The sequence below is a fragment of the Triticum dicoccoides genome, chromosome 2B, assembly GCF_002162155.2.
Source record: "Triticum dicoccoides isolate Atlit2015 ecotype Zavitan chromosome 2B, WEW_v2.0, whole genome shotgun sequence".
Taxonomy (NCBI): Eukaryota; Viridiplantae; Streptophyta; class Magnoliopsida; order Poales; family Poaceae; genus Triticum; species Triticum dicoccoides.
In genome coordinates, this window is record NC_041383.1 from 446505959 (window position 1) to 446525201 (window position 19243).

Below are 19243 nucleotides of genomic sequence, written 5' to 3' on the forward strand. Positions count from 1 at the left end.
AATCACGGCAAGACATACATCAAGTGTTCTCATAAAAGACTCAATCCGATAAGATAACTTCAAAGGGGAAACTCAATTCATCACAAGAGAGTAGAGGGGGAGAAACATCATAAGATCCAACTACAATAGCAAAGCTCGGGATACATCAAGATCGTGCCATCGAGGGAACACGAGAGAGAACACGAGAGAGAGAGAGATCAAACACATAGCTACCGATACATACCCTCAGCCCCAAGGGTGAACTACTCCCTCCTCATCATGAATAGCGCCGGGATGAAGAAGATGGCCACCGGTGATGGGATACCCCTCCGGCAGGGCGCCGGGAAGGGCTCCCGAGAGGTTTTTGGTGGCTACAGAGGCTTGCGGCAGCGGAACTCCCGATCTATCTTCTGTTCTGGAAGTTTTACGATGCGTAGGTATATATGGGTGAAAGGAGTACGTTAGTGGAGCTACGGGGGGCCCATGAGGCAGGGGGCGCGCCCTAGGAGGGTGGGCGCGCCCCCCACCCTCGTGAGCACCTCCCGTATCTTCTGACGTGGGGTCCAAGTTCATCAGGTGGGTTTCCTTCCAAAAATAACTTCTCCAGTTGATTTCTTTCCGTTTTGACTCCGTCTGATATTCCTTTTCCTCGAAACACTGAAATAGGCATAAAACAGCAAATCTGGGCTGGGCCTCCGGTTAATAGGTTAGTCCCAAAAATAATATAAAAGTGGATAATAAAGCCCAATATTGCCTAAAACAGTAGATAAAGTAGCATGGAGCAATCAAAAATTATAGATACGTTGGAGACGTATCAAGCATCCCCAAGCTTAATTCCTGCTCGTCCTTGAGTAGGTAAATGATAAAAAAGAATTTTTGATGTGGAATGATACTTTGGCATAGTTTAAATGTAAATCTTCTTAATTGTGGTATGAATATTCAGATCCGAATGAATACAAAATAAAAATTCATATTGATAAAAGAAATAGTAATACTTCAAGCATACTAATCAAAGTAATCATGTCTTCTCAAAATAGCATGGCAAAAGAAAGTTCATCCCCACAAAATCATATAGTTAGGCTATGCTTCATTTTTGTCACACAAAGATGTTCCCAACTTCTATACCCCCGATGACAAGCCAAGCAATTGTTTCATACTTAAATAATCTCAAACTTTTTCAACCTTCACGCAATATATGAGTGTGAGCCATGGATATAGCACTATGGGTGAAATAGAATATGATGATGGGGATTGTGTGGAGAAGACAAAAAAGGAGAAAGTCTCACATTGACGAGGATAATCAACGGGCTATGGAGATGCCCATTAATTGATGTCAACATGAGGAGTAGGGATTGCACTGCAACGGATGCACTAGAACTATGAATGCTCAACAAAAGAAAACTAGTGGGTGTGCATCCAACTCGCTTGCTCATGAAGACCTAGGGCATTTGAGGAAGCCCATCGTAGGAATATACAAGCCAAGTTCTATAATGAAAAATTCCCACTAGTATAAAAAGACAACTTATGAGACTCACTACATGAAGAACAAGGTGCTACTTTGAAGCACAAGTGTGAAAAAAGAGATAGTAGCATTGCCCTTTTTATTTATTTTCTTTATTTTATTTTTTTGGGCCTTTCCTTTTTTTGGCCTTTCTTCTTTTTTTATTTTTGGGCAATGCTCTAATAATGATGATCATCACACTTCCATTGATTACAATATAAGGATTACAACTCGAAACTTAGAACAAGACATGACTCTATATGAATGCCTCCGGCGCTGTACCAGGATGGTGCAATGAATCAAGAGTGACATGTATAAAAATTAATGCATGGTGGCTTTGCCACAAATACGATGTCAACTACATGATCATGCGATGGCAATATGACAAAAGTAATGTATGTCATGATGATGATGATGGAAGTTGCATGGCAATATATCTCAGAATGGCTATGGAAATGCCATGATAGGTAGGTATGGTGGCTAGTTTGAGGAAGATATAAGGAGGTTTATGTGTGATAGAGTGTATCGTATCACGGGGTTTGGATGCACCGGCGAAGTTTGCACCAACTCTCAAGGTGAGAGAGGGCAATGCACGGTACCGAAGAGGCTAGCAATGGCGGAAAGGTAAAAGTGCGTATAATCCATGGACTCAACATTAGTCAAAAGAACTCATATACTTTTTGCAAAATTTTAGAAGTCATCAAAAATCAAGTACTACGCGCATGCTCCTAGGGGGATAGATTGGTAGGAAAAAACCATCGCTCGTCCGCGACCGCCACTCATAAGGATCCACAAGCCAGGTACACTTCATGTTTCAAATTTGTTACACAACTTTAACCATACGTGCATGCTACGGGACTTGCAAACTTCAACACAATCATTTCTCAAATTCACAATTACTCAACTAGCATGACTTTGATATTATCACCTCCATATCTCAAAACAATTATCAAGCATCAAACTTATCTTAGTATTCAACTCACCCAAAAGAAAGTTTCACATATCTTGAATACCAAGTATATTAATATTAAGCAAATCACCATGCTATTAACGACTCTAAAAATAATCTAAGTGAAGTATGAGAGTTCATCTATTTATTCAAAATAAAACTACCACCATGCTCTAAAAGATATAAGTGAAGTACTAGAGCCATAACAAAAATTACTCCGAAAGATATAAGTGAAGATCAATGAGTAGTCGAATAATTATGCAACTATGTGAAGACTCTCCCATTTAATAATTTCAGATCTTGATACTTTATTCAAACAGCAAGCAAAGCTAAAGAAAACTACATTGCAAGGATAGCACAACTCATGTGAAGAAGCAAAAACTTAGGCTCAACCGATACTAACCGATAGTTGTTGAAAAAGAAAGGTGGGATGCCTACCGGAGCACCCCCAAGCTTAGATGCTTGAGACTTCTTGAAATATTATCTTGGGGTGCCTTGGAAATCCCCAAGCTTGAGTTTTTGTGTCTCCTTAATTCCTCTCATATCATGGTTTCTCTTTTTATCAAAAGCTTCATTCACAACAAACTCAACAAGAACTCGTGAGATAGGTTAGTATAAACCAATGCAAAACCTTATCATTTTCTACTGTAAAAAATCACTAAAAATATTATTCAACATTGCATACTAAATGCCTCTGCATATTTAATACTCCTATCCTCAAATAGAATCATTAATCAAGCAAACATATGCAAACAATGCAACCATACCATCAATCTGCCAAAACAGTACAGTCTGTAAAGAATGCAAGATTCATCATACTTCCCTAACTCCAAAAATTATGAAATAAAATTCCCACTGTAATAAATTTATCAGAGATCAATATGCAAAAAGATTCAACATTATATCACTCTCTGACTTTTCTAGGGAATTTTTGCAACAGCGGTAAACTTTCTATTTTCAAACAGCAACATGTATACTAGCAAAATAAGCATGGCAAAGGCTATCCTTGACTTTTTTATTGGAACTAAAGATGCAAAACATTAATATAAGTAACAGAAAGTAAAAACTAATAAAATAAAATGACGCTCCAAGCAAAACACATATCATGTGGTGAATAGAAATATAGCTCCAAGTAAAGTTACCGATGAACGAAGACGAAAGAGGGGATGCCTTCCGGGGCATCCCCAAGCTTAGGCTCTTGGTTGTCCTTGAATATTACCTTGGGGTGCCTTGGGCATACCCAAGCTTAGGCTCTTGCCACTCCTTATTCCGTAGTCCATCGAATCTTTACCCAAAACTTGAAAACTTCACAACACAAAACTTAACAGAAAACTCGTAAGCTCCGTTAGTATAAGAAAATAAAACAACCACTTAGGTACTGTAATAAACTCATTATAAATTCATATTGGTGTAATATCTACTGTACTCCAACTTATCTATGGTTCATACCCTCCGATACTACTCATAGATTCATCAAAATAAGCAAACAACACATAGAAAATAGAATCTGTCAAAAACAGAACAGTCTGTAGTAATCTGTATCAAACGTATACTTCTGGAACTCCAAAAATTCTACCAAATTAGGAAGTCCTAATAAATTCGTGTACCAATCCAAATCAAAAATAATCAGATCAAGAGCACGTTTCTGTGAATTAACAAAACTAAATTGCTGGGTGAAAACGTTTCTGATTTTCAGCAGGATCAACACAACTATCACCGTAAGCTATCCTAAAGGTCGTACTTGGCACTTTATTGAAACAGAAGCTATAAAACATGATTACTACAGTCGCATAATCATGTGAACACACAAAAACAGTAAGGATAAATATTGGGTTGTCTCTCAACAAGCGCTTTTATTTAATGCCTTTCTAGCTAGGCATGATTATGACAATGATGCTCACATAAAAGATAAGAATTGAAACATAACGGGAGCATCATGAAGCATATGACTAGCACATTTAAGCCTAACCCACTTCCTATGCATAGGGATTTTGTGAGCAAACAACTTATGGGAACAATAATAAACTAGCGTAGGAAGGCAAAACAAGCATAAGTTCAAAACTTGAAGCACATAGAGAGGAAACTTGATATTATTGCAATTCCTACAAGCATATATTCCTCCCACATAATAATTTTCAGTAGCATCATGAATGAATGTTGGAGAACGTAGTAATTTCAAAAAATTTCCTACGCACACGCAAGATCATGGTGATGCATAGCAACGAGAGGGGAGTGTGTAATCTACATACCCTTGTAGACCGAAAGCGGAAGCATTAGAACAACGCGGTTGATGTAGTCGTACGTCTTCACGGCCCGACCGATCAAGCACCGAAACTACGGCACCTCCGAGTTCTAGCACATGTTCAGCTCGATGACATCCCTCGAACTCCGATCCAGCCGAGTGTCGAGGGAGAGTTCCGTCAGCACGACGGCGAGGTGACAATCTTGATGTTCTACCGTCGCAGGGCTTCACCTAAGCACCGCTACAATATTATCGAGGAGGACTATGGTGGAGGGGGGCACCGCACACGGCTAATAGATCTTAAGGATCTATTGTTGTTGTGTCTTTGGGGTGCCCCCCTGCCCCCGTATATAAAGGAGCAAGGGGGAGGCAGCCGGCCTAGGGAGGAGGCGCGCCAAGGCGGAGTCCTACTCCCACCGGGAGTAGGACTCCTCCTTTCCTTGTTGGAGAAGGAAAGAGGAGGAGAGGGAGAACGAAAAGGGGGCTGCCCCCCTTGTCCAATTCGGACCAGAAGGGGGGCGCAGGCCTCTTTCCTTTTGGCCTCTCTCCTCTATTCCCGTATGGCCCAATAAGGCCCATATACTCCCCGGCGAATTCCCGTAACTCTCCGGTACTCCGAAAAATACCCGAATCACTCGGAACCTTTCCGAAGTCCGAATATAGTCGTCCAATATATCGATCTTTACGTCTCGACCATTTCGAGACTCCTCGTCATGTCCCCGATCTCATCCGGGACTCTGAACTCCTTCGGTACATCAAAACTCATAATATAACTGTCATCAAAACCTTAAGCGTGCGGACCCTACGGGTTCGAGAACAATGTAGACATGACCTAGAACTATTCTCGGTCAATAACCAATAGCGGAACCTGGATGCTCATATTGGCTCCTACATATTCTGCGAAGATCTTTATCGGTCAAACCGCATAACAACATACGTTATTCCCTTTGTCATCGGTATGTTACTTGCCCGAGATTCGATCGTCGGTATCCAATACCTAGTTCAATCTCGTTACTGGCAAGTCTCTTTACTCATTACGTAATGCATCATTCTATAACTAACTCATTAGCTACATTGCTTGCAAGGCTTATAGTGATGTGCATTACCGAGAGGGCCCAGAGATACCTCTCCGACAATCGGAGTGACAAAACCTAATCTCGAAATACGCCAACCCAACATGTACCTTTGGAGACACCTGTAGTACTCCTTTATAATCACCCAGTTACGTTGTGACGTTTGGTAGCACCCAAAATGTTCCTCCGGTAAACGGGAGTTGCATAATCTCATAGTTACAGGAACATGTATAAGTCATGAAGAAAGCAACAACAACATACTAAACGATCAAGTGCTAAGCTAACGGAATGGGTCAAGTCAATCACATCATTCTCCTAATGATGTGATCCCGTTAATCAAATGACAACTCTTTTGTCCATGGTTAGGAAACATAACCATCTTTGATAAACGAGCTAGTCAAGTAGAGGCATACTAGTGACACTATGTTTGTCTATGTATTCACACATGTATTATGTTTCCGGTTAATACAATTCTAGCATGAATAATACACATTTATCATGATATAAGGAAATAAATAATAACTTTATTATTGCCTCTAGGGCATATTTCCTTCAGTCTCCCACTTGCACTAGTGTCAATAATCTAGTTCACATCATTATGTGATTCAACACCAATATTCACATCTGTATGTGATTAATACCCATAGTTCACATCGTCATGTGATCAACACCCAAAGGGTTTACTAGAGTCAATAATCTAGTTCACATCGCTATGTGATTAACACCCAAAAGAGTACTAAGGTATGATCATGTTTTGCTCGTGAGAGAAGTTTAGTCAACGAGTCTGTCACATTTAGAGCCGTATGTATTTTGCAAATATTCTATGTCTTCAATGCTATGCATGGAGCTACTCTAGCTAATTGCTCCCACTTTCAATATGTATCCAGATTAAGACTTAGAGTCATCTGGATCAGTGTAAAAGCTTGCATCGATGTAACTCTTTACGACGAACTCTTTTATCACCTCCATAATCGAGAAACATATCCTTATTCTACTAAGGATAATTTTGACCAATGTCCAGTGATCTACTCCTAGATCACTATTGTACTCCCTTGCCAAACCAGGGCAGAGTATACAATAGGTCTGGTCCATAACATGGCATACTTTTATAGAACCTATGACTGATGCATAGGGAATGACTTTCATTCTCTTTCTATTTTCTGCCGTGGTCGGGTCTTGAGTCTTACTCAATTTCACACCTTTGGAACACAGGCAAGAACTCTTTCTTTGGCTGTTCCATTTTGAACTATTTCAAAATCTTGACAAGGTATGTACTTATTGAAAAACTTATCAAGCGTCTTGATCTATCTCAATAGATCTTGATGCTCAATATGTAAGCAGCTTTACCGAGGTCTTTCATTGAAAAACTTTTTATTCAAGTATCCTTTTATGCTATCCAAAAATTCTATATCATTTCCAATCAACAATATGTCTTGCACATATAATATCAGAAATGCTACAGAGCTCCCACTCACTTTCTTGCAAATACAGGTCTTTCCAAAAGTCTGTATAAAACCATATGCTTTGATCAACTCATCAAAGCGTATATTCCAACTCCAAGATGCTTGCACCAGTCCATTGATGGATCGTTGGAGCTTGCACATTTTGTTAGTACCTTTAGGATTAACAAAACCTTCTGGTTGCATCATATACAACTCTTCTTTAATAAATCCATTAAAGAATGTAGTTTTGACATCCATTTGCCAGATTTCATAACATGTGGCAATTGCTAACATGATTCGGGCAGACTTAAGCATCGCTACAGTTGAGAAAATCTCATTGTAGTCAACACCTTGAACTTGTTGAAAACCTTTTTGTGACAAGTCGAGCTTTGTAGATAGTAACACTACTATCAGTGTCCGTCTTCCTCTTGAAGATCCATTTATTTAACATGGCTTGTTGATCATCGAGCAAGTCAATCAAAGTCCATACTTTGTTCTCATACATGGATCCTATCTCAGATTTCATGGCCTCAAGCCATTTCGCGGAATCTGGGCTCATCATCGCTTCCTCATAGTTCGTAGGTTCATCATGGTCTAGTAACATGACTTCCAGAACATGATTACCGCACCACTCTGGTGCGGATCTTACTCTGGAAGACCTATGAGGTTTGGTAGCAACTTGATCTGAAGTTTCATGATCATCATCATTAACTTCCTCACTAATTGGTGTAGGAATCACTGGAACTGATTTCTATGATGAACTACTTTCCAATAAGGGAGAATGTACAATTACCTCATCAAGTTCTACTTTCCTCCCACTCACTTCTTTCGAGAGAAACTCCTTCTCTAGAAAGGATCCGAATTTAGCAACGAAAATCTTGCCCTCAGATCTGTGATAGAAGGTGTACCCAACAGTCTCTTTTGGGTATCCTATGAAGACACATTTCTCCGATTTGGGTTCGAGCTTATCAGGTTGAATCTTTTTCACATAAGCATCGCAGCCCCAAACTTTAAGAAACGACAACTTTGGTTTCTTGCCAAACCACAGTTCATAAGGCGTCATCTCAACGGATTTTGATGGTGCCCTTTTTAAAGTGAATGCAGCTGTCTTTAATGCATAACCCCAAAACGATAGTGGTAAATCGGTAAGAGACATCATAGATTGCACTATATCCAATAAAGTACTATTTATGACGTTCGGACACACCATTAAGCTGTGGTGTTCCAGGTGGCATGAGTTTGTGAAACTATTCCACATTGTTTTAATTGAAGACCAAACTCGTAACTCAAATATTTGTCTCCGCGATCAAATTGCAGAAACTTTATTTTCTTGTTACGATCATTCTCCACTTCACTCTGAAATTCTTTGAACTTTCCAAATGTTTCAGACTTGTGCTTCATTAAGTAGATATACTCATATCTGCTCAATTCATCTTGTGAAGGTCAGAAAATAACGATACCCGCCACGAGCATCAACACTCATTGGACCGTATACATCGGTATATATTATTTCCATCAAGTCAGTAGCTCATTCCATTGTTCCGGAGAACGGAGTTTTAGTCATCTTGCCCAAAAGGCATGGTTCGCAAGCATCAAATGATTCATAACCAAGAGATTCCAAAAATCCATCTTTATGGAGTTTCTTCATGCGCTTTACACCGATATGACCCAAACGGCAGTGCCACAAATAAGTTGCACTATCATTATCAACTTTGCATCTTTTGGCATCAATATTATGAATGTGTGTATTACTACGATCGGGATCCGACAAACTATTTTCATTGGGTGTATGACCATCGAAGGTTTTATTCATGTAAACAGAACAACAATTATTCTTTGACTTTAAATAACCGTATCACAATAAACATGATCAAATCATATTCATGCTCAACGCAAACGCCAAATAACATTTATTTAGGTTTAACACTAATCCCAAAAGTATAGGGAGTGTGCGATGATGATCATATCAATCTTGGAACCACTTCCAACACTCATCGTCACTTCCCCTTCAACTAGTCTATGTTTATTCTGCAACTCCTGTTTCGAGTTACTAATATTTAGCAACCGAACAAGTATCAAATACTCAGGGGCTACTATAAACACTAGTAAAGTACACATCAATAACATGTATATCAAATATACCCTTGTTCACTTTGCCATCCTTCTTATCCACCAAATATTCATGGCATTTCCGCTTCTAGTGACCATTTCCTTTGCAGTATAATCACTCAGTTTCAGGCTTTGGTCCAGCTTTGGGCTTCTTCGCGGGAGTCACAACTTGCTTGCTATTCTGCTTGAAGTTCCCTTTCTTTTCCTTTTCCCTTTTCTTGAAACTAAGATCTTGTCAACCATCAACACTTGATGCTCTTTCTTGATTTCTACCTTCGTCGATTTCAACATCACGAAGAGCTCGGGAATCGTTTTCGTCATCCCTTGCATATTGTAGTTCATCACAAAGTTCTACTAACTTGGTGATGGTGACTAGAGAACTCTGTCAATCACTATCTTATCTGGAAGATTAACTCCCACTTGATTCAAGCGATTGTAGTACCCATACAATCTGAGCACATGCTCACTAGTTGAGCGATTCTCCTCCATCTTTTAGCTACAGAACTTGTTGGAGACTTCATATCTCTCAACTCGGGTATTTGCTGGAAATATTAACTTCAATTCCTGGAACATCTCATATGGTCCATGACGTTCAAAACATCTTTGAAGTCCTGATTCTAAGCCGTTAAGCATGGTGCACTAAACTATCAAGTAGTCATCATATTGAGCTAGCCAAACATTCATAACGTCTGCATCTGCTCTTGCAATAGGTCTGTCACCTAGCGGTGCATTAAGGACATAATTCTTCTGTGCAGCAATAAGGATAAACCTCAGATCACAGACCAAGTCCGCATCATTGCTACTAACATCTTTTCAACTTAGTTTTTCTCTAGGAACACATATAAAAACATAGGGAAGCAAAAAACATAGGGAAGCAACAACGCGAGCTATTGATCTACAACATAATTTGCAAAATACTACCAGGACTAAGTTCATGATAAATTTAAGTTCAATTAATCATATTACTTAAGAACTCCCACTTAGATAGACATCCCTCTAATCCTCTAAGTGATTACGTGATTCATATCAACTACACCATGTCCGATCGTCACGTGAGATGGAGTAGTTTCAACAGTGAACATTAATATGTTGATCATATCTACTATATGATTCACGCTTGACCTTTCGGTCTCCGTGTTCCGAGGCCATATCTGTTATATGCTAGGCTCGTCAAGTTTAACCTGAGTATTCCGCGTGTGCAACTGTTTTGCACCCGTTGTATTTGAACGTAGAGCCTATCACACCTGATCATCACCTGGTGTCTCAGCACGAAGAACTTTCGCAACGGTGCATACTCAGGGAGAACACTTCTTGATAATTAGTGAGAGATCATCTTAAAATGCTACCGTCAATCAAAGCAAGATAAGATGCATAAAGGATAAACATCACATGCAATCAATATAAGTGATATGATATGGCCATCATCATCTTGTGCTTGTGATCTCCATCTCCGAAGCACCGTCGTGATCACCATCGTCACCGGCGCGACACCTTGATATCCATCGTAGCATCGTTGTCGTTACGCCATCTATTGCTTCTACGACTATCGCTACCGCTTAGTGATAAAGTAAAGCAATTACAGGGTGTTTGCATTGCATACAATAAAGCGACAATCATATGGCTCCTGCCAGTTGCCGATAACTCTGTTACAAAACATGATCATCTCATACAATAAAATTTAGCATCATGTCTTGACCATATCACATCACAACATGCCCTGCAAAAACAAGTTAGACGTCCTCTACTTTGTTGTTGCAAATTTTACGTGGCTGCTACGGGCTGAGCAAGAACCGTTCTTACCTACGCATCAAAACCACAACGATAGTTCGTCAAGTTAGTGTTGTTTTAACCTTCGCAAGGACCGGGCGTAGCCACACTCGGTTCAGCTAAAGTGAGAGAGACAGACACCCGCCAGTCACCTTTAAGCACGAGTGCTCATAACGGTGAAACCAGTCTCGCATAAGCATACGCGTAATGTCGGTCCGGGCCGCTTCATCTCACAATACCGCTGAGCCAAAGTATGACATGCTGGTAAGCAGTATGACTTGTATCGCCACAACTCACTTGTGTTCTACTCGTGCATATGACATCTACGCATAAAACCAGGCTCGGATGCCACTGTTCGAGAACGTAGTAATTTCAAAAAAATTCCTACGCACATGCAAGATCATGGTGATGCATAGCAACGAGAGGGGAGAGTGTAATCTACATACCCTTGTAGACCAAAAGCAGAAGCATTAGAACAACGCGGTTGATGTAGTCGTACGTCTTCACGGCCCGACCGATCAAGCACTGAAACTACGGCACCTCCAAGTTCTAGCACACGTTCAGCTCGATGACGTCCCTCGAACTCCGATCCAGCCGAGTGTCGAGGGAGAGTTCCGTCAGCACGACGGCGTGGTGACGATCTTGATGTTCTACCGTCGCAGGGCTTCACCTAAGCACCGCTACAATATTATCAAGGAGGACTATGGTGGAGGGGGGCACCGCACACGGCTAATAGATCTCAAGGATCAATTGTTGTTGTGTCTTTGGGGTACCCCCTGCCCCCGTATATAAAGGAGCAAGGGGGGAGGCGGCCGGCCTAGGGAGGAGGCGCGCCAAGGGGGGAGTCCTACTCCCACCGGGAGTAGGACTCCTCCTTTCCTTGTTGGAGAAGGAAAGAGGAGGAAAGGGAGACGGAAAAGGGGGCTGCCCCCCTTGTCCAATTCGGACCAGAAGGGGGGCGCAGGCCTCCTTCCTTTTGGCCTCTCTCCTCTATTCCCGTATGGCCCAATAAGGCTCATATACTCCTCGGCGAATTCCCGTAACTCTCCGGTACTCCGAAAAATACCCGAATCACTCGGAACCTTTCCGAAGTACGAATATAGTCGTCCAATATATCGATCTTTACGTCTCGACCATTTCGAGACTCCTCGTCATGTCCTCGATCTCATCTGGGACTCCGAACTCCTTCGGTACATCAAAACTCATAAACTCATAATATAACTGTCATCGAAACCTTAAGCGTGCGGACCCTACGGGTTCGAGAACAATGTAGACATGACCTAGAACTATTCTCGGTCAATAACCAATAGCGGAACCTGGATGCTCATATTGGCTCCTACATATTCTGCGAAGATCTTTATCGGTCAAACCGCATAACAACATACGTTATTCCCTTTGTCATCGGTATGTTACTTGCCCGAGATTCGATCGTTGGTATCCAATACCTAGTTCAATCTCGTTACTGGCAAGTCTCTTTACTCATTACGTAATGCATCATTCCGTAACTAACTCATTAGCTACATTACTTGCAAGGCTTATAGTGATGTGCATTACCGAGAGGGCCCAGAGATACCTCTCCGACAATCGGAGTGACAAAACCTAATCTCGAAATACGCCAACCCAACATGTATCTTTGGAGACACCTGTAGTACTCCTTTATAATCACCCAGTTACGTTGTGACGTTTGGTAGCACCTAAAGTGTTCCTCCGGTAAACGGGAGTTGCATAATCTCATAGTTACAGGAACATGTATAAGTCATGAAGAAAGCAACAGCAACATACTAAACGATCAAGTGCTAAGCTAACGGAATGGGTCAAGTCAATCACATCATTCTCCTAATGATGTGATCCCGTTAATCAAATGACAACTCTTTTGTCCATGGTTAGGAAACATAACCATCTTTGATAAACGAGCTAGTCAAGTAGAGGCATACTAGTGACACTATGTTTGTCTATGTATTCACACATGTATTATGTTTCCGGTTAATACAATTCTAGCATGAATAATAAACATTTATCATGATATAAGGAAATAAATAATAACTTTATTATTGCCTCTAGGGCATATTTCCTTCAATGAATTCAACAATATAACCAGCAACTAAAGCATTCTTTTCATGATCTACTTGCATAGAAAATTCACTACTCTCTACATAAGCAAAATTCTTCTCATGAATAATAGTGGGAGTATCATAAGAGACTTGAACACTAAAAAATGTTTCCACATTAAAAGAGTAATGTTCAGAAAAAAGGGTAATCATAATCATGACAAGATTTTTATATATAATCATCACTACTTTTTATAGCATAAGTTTCATCACAATAATCATCATAAGTAGCAACTTCGTTCTGATCATAATCGATTGAAACCTCTCCCAAGATAGTGGAATCACTAAATAAAGTTGACACTCTTCCAAATCCACTTTCATATTCATCACAATAAAATTTAACATCCTCCAAAATAGTGGGATCACTACTTCCTAAAGTTGACTCTCTTCCGAACCCACTTTCATCAATATAATCATCATAGGTAGGAGGCATGTTATCATAACAACTTTGCATATCAAAACTTGGGATGCTAAAAATATCATCTTCATTAAACATAGCATCCCCAAGCTTGGGACAAACATTAATTCCAGCAAATATATTCTCAAATATTGCATCCCAATCAAACATAGCTTCCCCAAGCTTGGGCCCTCTCATATCATAAGCATAATCACTCTCATCATTAAAAATATTGATAGCACCAAAAGTATAGCAATTATCATCATCACAATGAGTAGTAGGAGCAACATCATTTGGGAGGGATACCTTTCTACCTTTGTTGCTCCTTCTTTTCTTCTTCTTCTTCACATTATGTGTGGGTTCAACCTTCCTCTTTGAGCTCCTTATTGATGAGATTGGTTGAATAGAAGGCTCCTCCTCATTACCTGATTCATCATAAGAAATAATAAGAGGAGATTGGGAAGCCTCTTCCCTTTCATTAGTATTCTCATCATCTTCCATTTGCTTTCTTTTCCTTATGTAATTGGCAATATAAGGATTTTCAATACAATTCACAGCACAATACATATAAATTTTCTCTAGATCAAAATGAAGAACTTTATCAAGGGAAAATTTTGGAATACCCTCGGTTATACGTTTCATTTCTTCATAACCCAAAAGAAGGCTAAGCTCTTTATGATGCTCAAGGGTAATCGAATTATCACAATATTTAGACACAACTTGATCATGAAACAAATAGCATTGGAGCTTTAAATGACCATGTTCATTGCAAAGTTCACAAGGGGTACTATAAATATTGAATCTTTCAGCACATTCATCTAGCTCTTCTTGCAACCATTTGGTTTCTAAGTACTTATGCCTCTTGCAATAAATATCTTCTCTATTTGGTGTGTTCATGCAAACATGCACTCCACAAAAGTTGACATGCTCATATGAGATATTTTCATCATAACTAGTGCAATCATCATTGGCATTATGGATATTCAAAGAATTCATACTAACTACATGGCAATCATGCTCATCATTCAGAGATTTAGTGCCAAACAATTTAATGCATTCTTCTTCTAACACTTTGGCACAATTTTCCTTTCCATCATACTCACGAAAGATATTAAAAAGACGAAGCGTATGAGACAAACTCAATTCCATATTTTTAGTTTTCTTTTATAAACTAAACTAGTGATAAAACAACAAACAAAAAGATTCGGTTGCAAGATCTAAAGATATACCTTCAAGCACCCACCTCCCCGGCAACAGTGCCAGACAAGAGCTTGATGTCTACTACACAACCTTCTTCTTGTAGACGTTGTTGGGCCTGCAAGTGCACAGGTTTGTAGGACAGTAGCAAATTTCCCTCAAGTGGATGACCTAAGGTTTATCAATCCATGGGAGGAGTAGGATGAAGATGGTCTCTCTCAAACAACCCTGCAACCAAATAACAAAGAGTCTCTTGTGTCCCCAACACACCCAATACAATGGTAAATTGTATAGGTGCACTAGTTCGGCGAAGAGATGGTGATACAAGTGCAAAGTAGATAGTAGATATATGTTTTTGTAATCTGAAATAATAAAAACAGCAAGGTAACTAATGATAAAAGTGAGCGTAAATGGTATTGCAATGATACGAAACAAGGCCTAGGGTTCATACTTTCACTAGTGCAAGTTCTCTCAACAATAATAACATAGATAGATCATATAACAAGCCCTCAACATGCAACAAAGAGTCACTCCAAAGCCACTAATAGCGGAGAACAAACGTAGAGATTATGGTAGGGTACAAAACCACCTCAAAGTTATTTTTTCAGATCAATCTATAAAAGAGTTCGTACTAGAATAACACCTTAAGACACAAATCAACCAAAACCCTAATGTCACCTAGATACTCCATTGTCACCTCAAGTATCTGTGGGCATGATTATATGATATGTATCACACAATCTCAGATTCATCCAACCAACATAAAAGTACTTCAAAGAGTGCCCCAAAGTTTCTACCGGAGAGTCAAGAACGTGTGCCAACCCCTATGCATAGGTTCCCAATGTCACGAAACCCGCAAGTTGATCACCAAAACATACATCAAGTGGCACATGATATCCCATTGTCACCACAGATAATCACGGCAAGACATACATCAAGTGTTCTCATAAAAGACTCAATCCGATAAGATAACTTCAAAGGGGAAACTCAATTCATCACAAGAGAGTAGAGGGGGAGAAACATCATAAGATCCAACTACAATAGCAAAGCTCGGGATAAATCAAGATCGTACCATCGAGGGAACACGAGAGAGAACACGAGAGAGAGAGATCAAACACATAGCTACTGGTACATACCCTCAGCCCCGAGGGTGAACTACTCCCTCCTTGTCTTGGATAGCGCCGGGATGATGAAGATGGCAACCGATGATGGGATCCCCCTCCGGCAGGGCTCCGGGAAGGGCTCCCGAGAGGTTTTTGGTGGCTACAGAGGCTTGCGGTAGCGGAACTCCCGATCTATCTTCTGTTCTGGAAGTTTTGCAATACGTAGGTATATATGGTTAAAGGAGTCCGTCGGTGGAGCTACGGGGGCCCCACGAGGCAGGGGGCGCGCCCTAGGGGGGTGGGCGCACCCCCCACCCTCGTGAGCACCTCCCGTATCTTCTGAGGTGGGGTCCAAGTCCATCAGCTGGGTTTCCTTCCAAAAATAACTTCTCCAGTTGATTTCATTGTGTTTTGACTCCGTCTGATATTCCTTTTCCTCAAAACACTGAAATAGGCATAAAACGGCAAATCTGGGCTGGGCCTCCGGTTAATAGGTTAGTCCCAAAAATAATATAAAAGTGGATAATAAAGCCCAATATTGCCTAAAACAGTAGATAAAGTAGCATGGAGCAATAAAAAATTATAGATACGTTGGAGATGTATCAGGGTCGTATAGGTTAGCACCCCCTAGTCCAGGACACCGTTAGTAGCCCCCTGAATTTGTCTTCAAAGCCGAGGATGAAAGCTCCATCCTCAGACAAATATTTTCGGCTTGATATCTTGCTTGATGTCTTCAGCTTGGTAGACGAGTTCCGCTGTTATTTTGCCGAGATCCGAAGTTCATAATAAATTATCGCGTCTCCTTTCACAGTTAACCCTTCCGGCCATATGTTTGAAACCTTATCCTCGGCGAGGGAAGTACTAGATCCCCTTTTTACAAAGGTATCCCCCTGTACCCGAGGTCCCAGGGTAGCTTAGCCTCAAAGACTTGCCAAATAGGTGTGAGTAGTGGTTTTTATATAACAACTTTTACCGAACCGTCACCACCATAACGTTAATCGAGCCAGTTATTGCGAATCAAATCATGGTCCAAGGCATCTTCCTCATTGGCACGTCCTATCAATGCAGAGATCATGCTCCGCTTTTAAAGGGATGTCATCAAAGAATCATTTTTATTGATGCCCGTCTATCGGCACGAAGGTTTGGAAGGTGGTGATTTATGTGGCGTAGTAAGGGGACTCTTGGTTTTTTACTGACCTATAAAAGCAAAGGGTGGTAATTTACTTTCCCTCCATGCTTCCATCTCCTGCACCATCGCCTATATCCTCCAGAGATCTAGCGTCCCAGATCCATTCCAAAGCCTCCGTACTTCACCTGCACCCATATTCTTTCATCAGCAATTGTCGTCAAGCTAAGGGGCAAGTGGGTATCCTCCAACATAACGGAGGGCACAATCATGGATCTCTGGGCGGCGGGTTACATACCAACCGAAGCCAATTGTCGGGTCCTGGAGCTTGATCGCTCCATCCCTACTCCCAGGGAAGGGGAAAGGGTGGTTTTTGTTCCCCACCTTATCCAAGGGTTGGGGTTTCCTCTTCCCCCCTTCGTGAGGGGGTTATTATCCTTCTACGGGCTAGATTTCCATCATCTAGCCCCAAAATTAATTCTCCACATAGCAGCCTTCATCATTGTGTGCGAGGCATTCCTCCGCATCGAGCTGCACTTTGTCCTCTGGTTGAAGATCTTTAGTGTTAGGCCCAAGAGTAGTGGCTCCCAACTCGCCGAATGCGATGGGCCATGGTAAGCAAGCTCCTAAAGGTGTCCTAGCTACAGGGCACCTTTGTGGAGACAACCAAGGTGTGGCAGCGGGAGAGATTCTATATCACCGAGCTACCCGTTGAAGGCCAGACGGAGAACCCTGCCTTTACGGTCGAGCCCCCAAGGAAGTTGGTCTCCTGAAAGAAGAAGGGCCTCGATTGGGGAAACCAAAATGAGGTGAAGGCACTCCAAAGGAGGCTCAAGTACATGGTTGAGAAAGGCATCAAGCTGGTGTATGTGATCCAGGTCATGCTCCAGCGCCACAACCTCCCCCTCCAACTTCGGGTTAATCCCATGTGGCTCTATAAGCCCGAGGATGAGGTTACTGTGTAGAACGTCTTCCGCACCTGCCTCAACGGTATGTGGACGGCGCTCTTCAAGCTGTACAAGAACAGATTTCCCAAGAAGGGGGAATATTGTGGCCTTGATGCCGAGAATGGTCCACCCAAGGTAAAAAAATATATTTATTTTGTTACCCTTTTAATATCTTCCGACTTTTAACAAAGTAATCATGCTTACCCTCCCATAATCAGAATTGGTGCGACAAGGCACAAAAGGTGAATTGCCTGACGCCATTGCCCGAAGGAGCCAGGGCTCCCTAGCTAGAAGCTCTTTGGCCAAGGAACCATGTGTGGTCCCGGTTAGGAAGAAGGAGCCGAAGAAGAAGAGGTAGGGTCTGCGCGTCCGAGGTCCTTCGGATGCTAGGTTCGAGGACACCCATGCCTCATCCATTCGGGAGGAGGAAGAGGTGGATAAGGAGGATGAGGGGGAAGACGAGGCATCTTCTCCTAAAAGGAAAAGGGCAGCGTCTGATGAGGTCACCTACTACAGGAAAGGTCAAGGACCCATCATATGGGGCCCACCTGGGGCCCCACACCATCATTGGTAGTTCCCTGGATCGTACTAGCATTCAGATACATATATCAAGAGGTCCACTTGGACACCTCAACGACACTCAGACGACCACCCTCACTCGGCTGGACCACCACCACTCGGACTAGAGAAATGAAGGGACAGCGTGGGAGCTGCAATGGTCGAGGAATCCTAAGTCATGCTTAAATTGGAGTCAAGACTACCTTTACCTGTAACTGCTATAGTTGACGCTCTTTACACATGTAACTATTGTAATTAATAGCATTAAATGCATGCCCTAGCGACGTGGAGAGCATGGAGCTGCGGCACACTCTATATAAGATCCACTCCTGCTCCTGAGCCGGGGGTAAGCAATCTCTATAACCATACCCATCAAGAGAAACCAAAGCCTCACGGCACGAGACATAGGGCTATTACCTCCACCAAGAGGGGCCTGAACTCGTTAAACACCGAGTGTTACATCTGCCCCGTAGCTAGGCTTTGCCCCTCTTTCTTACCCCTAGTACTCATTGTTAGAATCGTAACCCTGACAGTTGGCGCCCACAATGGGGCTAGGCGTCTAGCAAAGTTTCACGACGAAGGTGGATTTTTCATCATCATGTTGGTCGGCGACGAAATCCGTTTTGGGGCGCTCAGCTTCATCGCCGACGACTCAGCGTGGCTTCACGAGGCCCCGCTAGACATGGAGGCGCTTCCTGTCTGTGGCGCTGCGCATTTATGAACGTCCTCGTATGGAGTCCTTCTC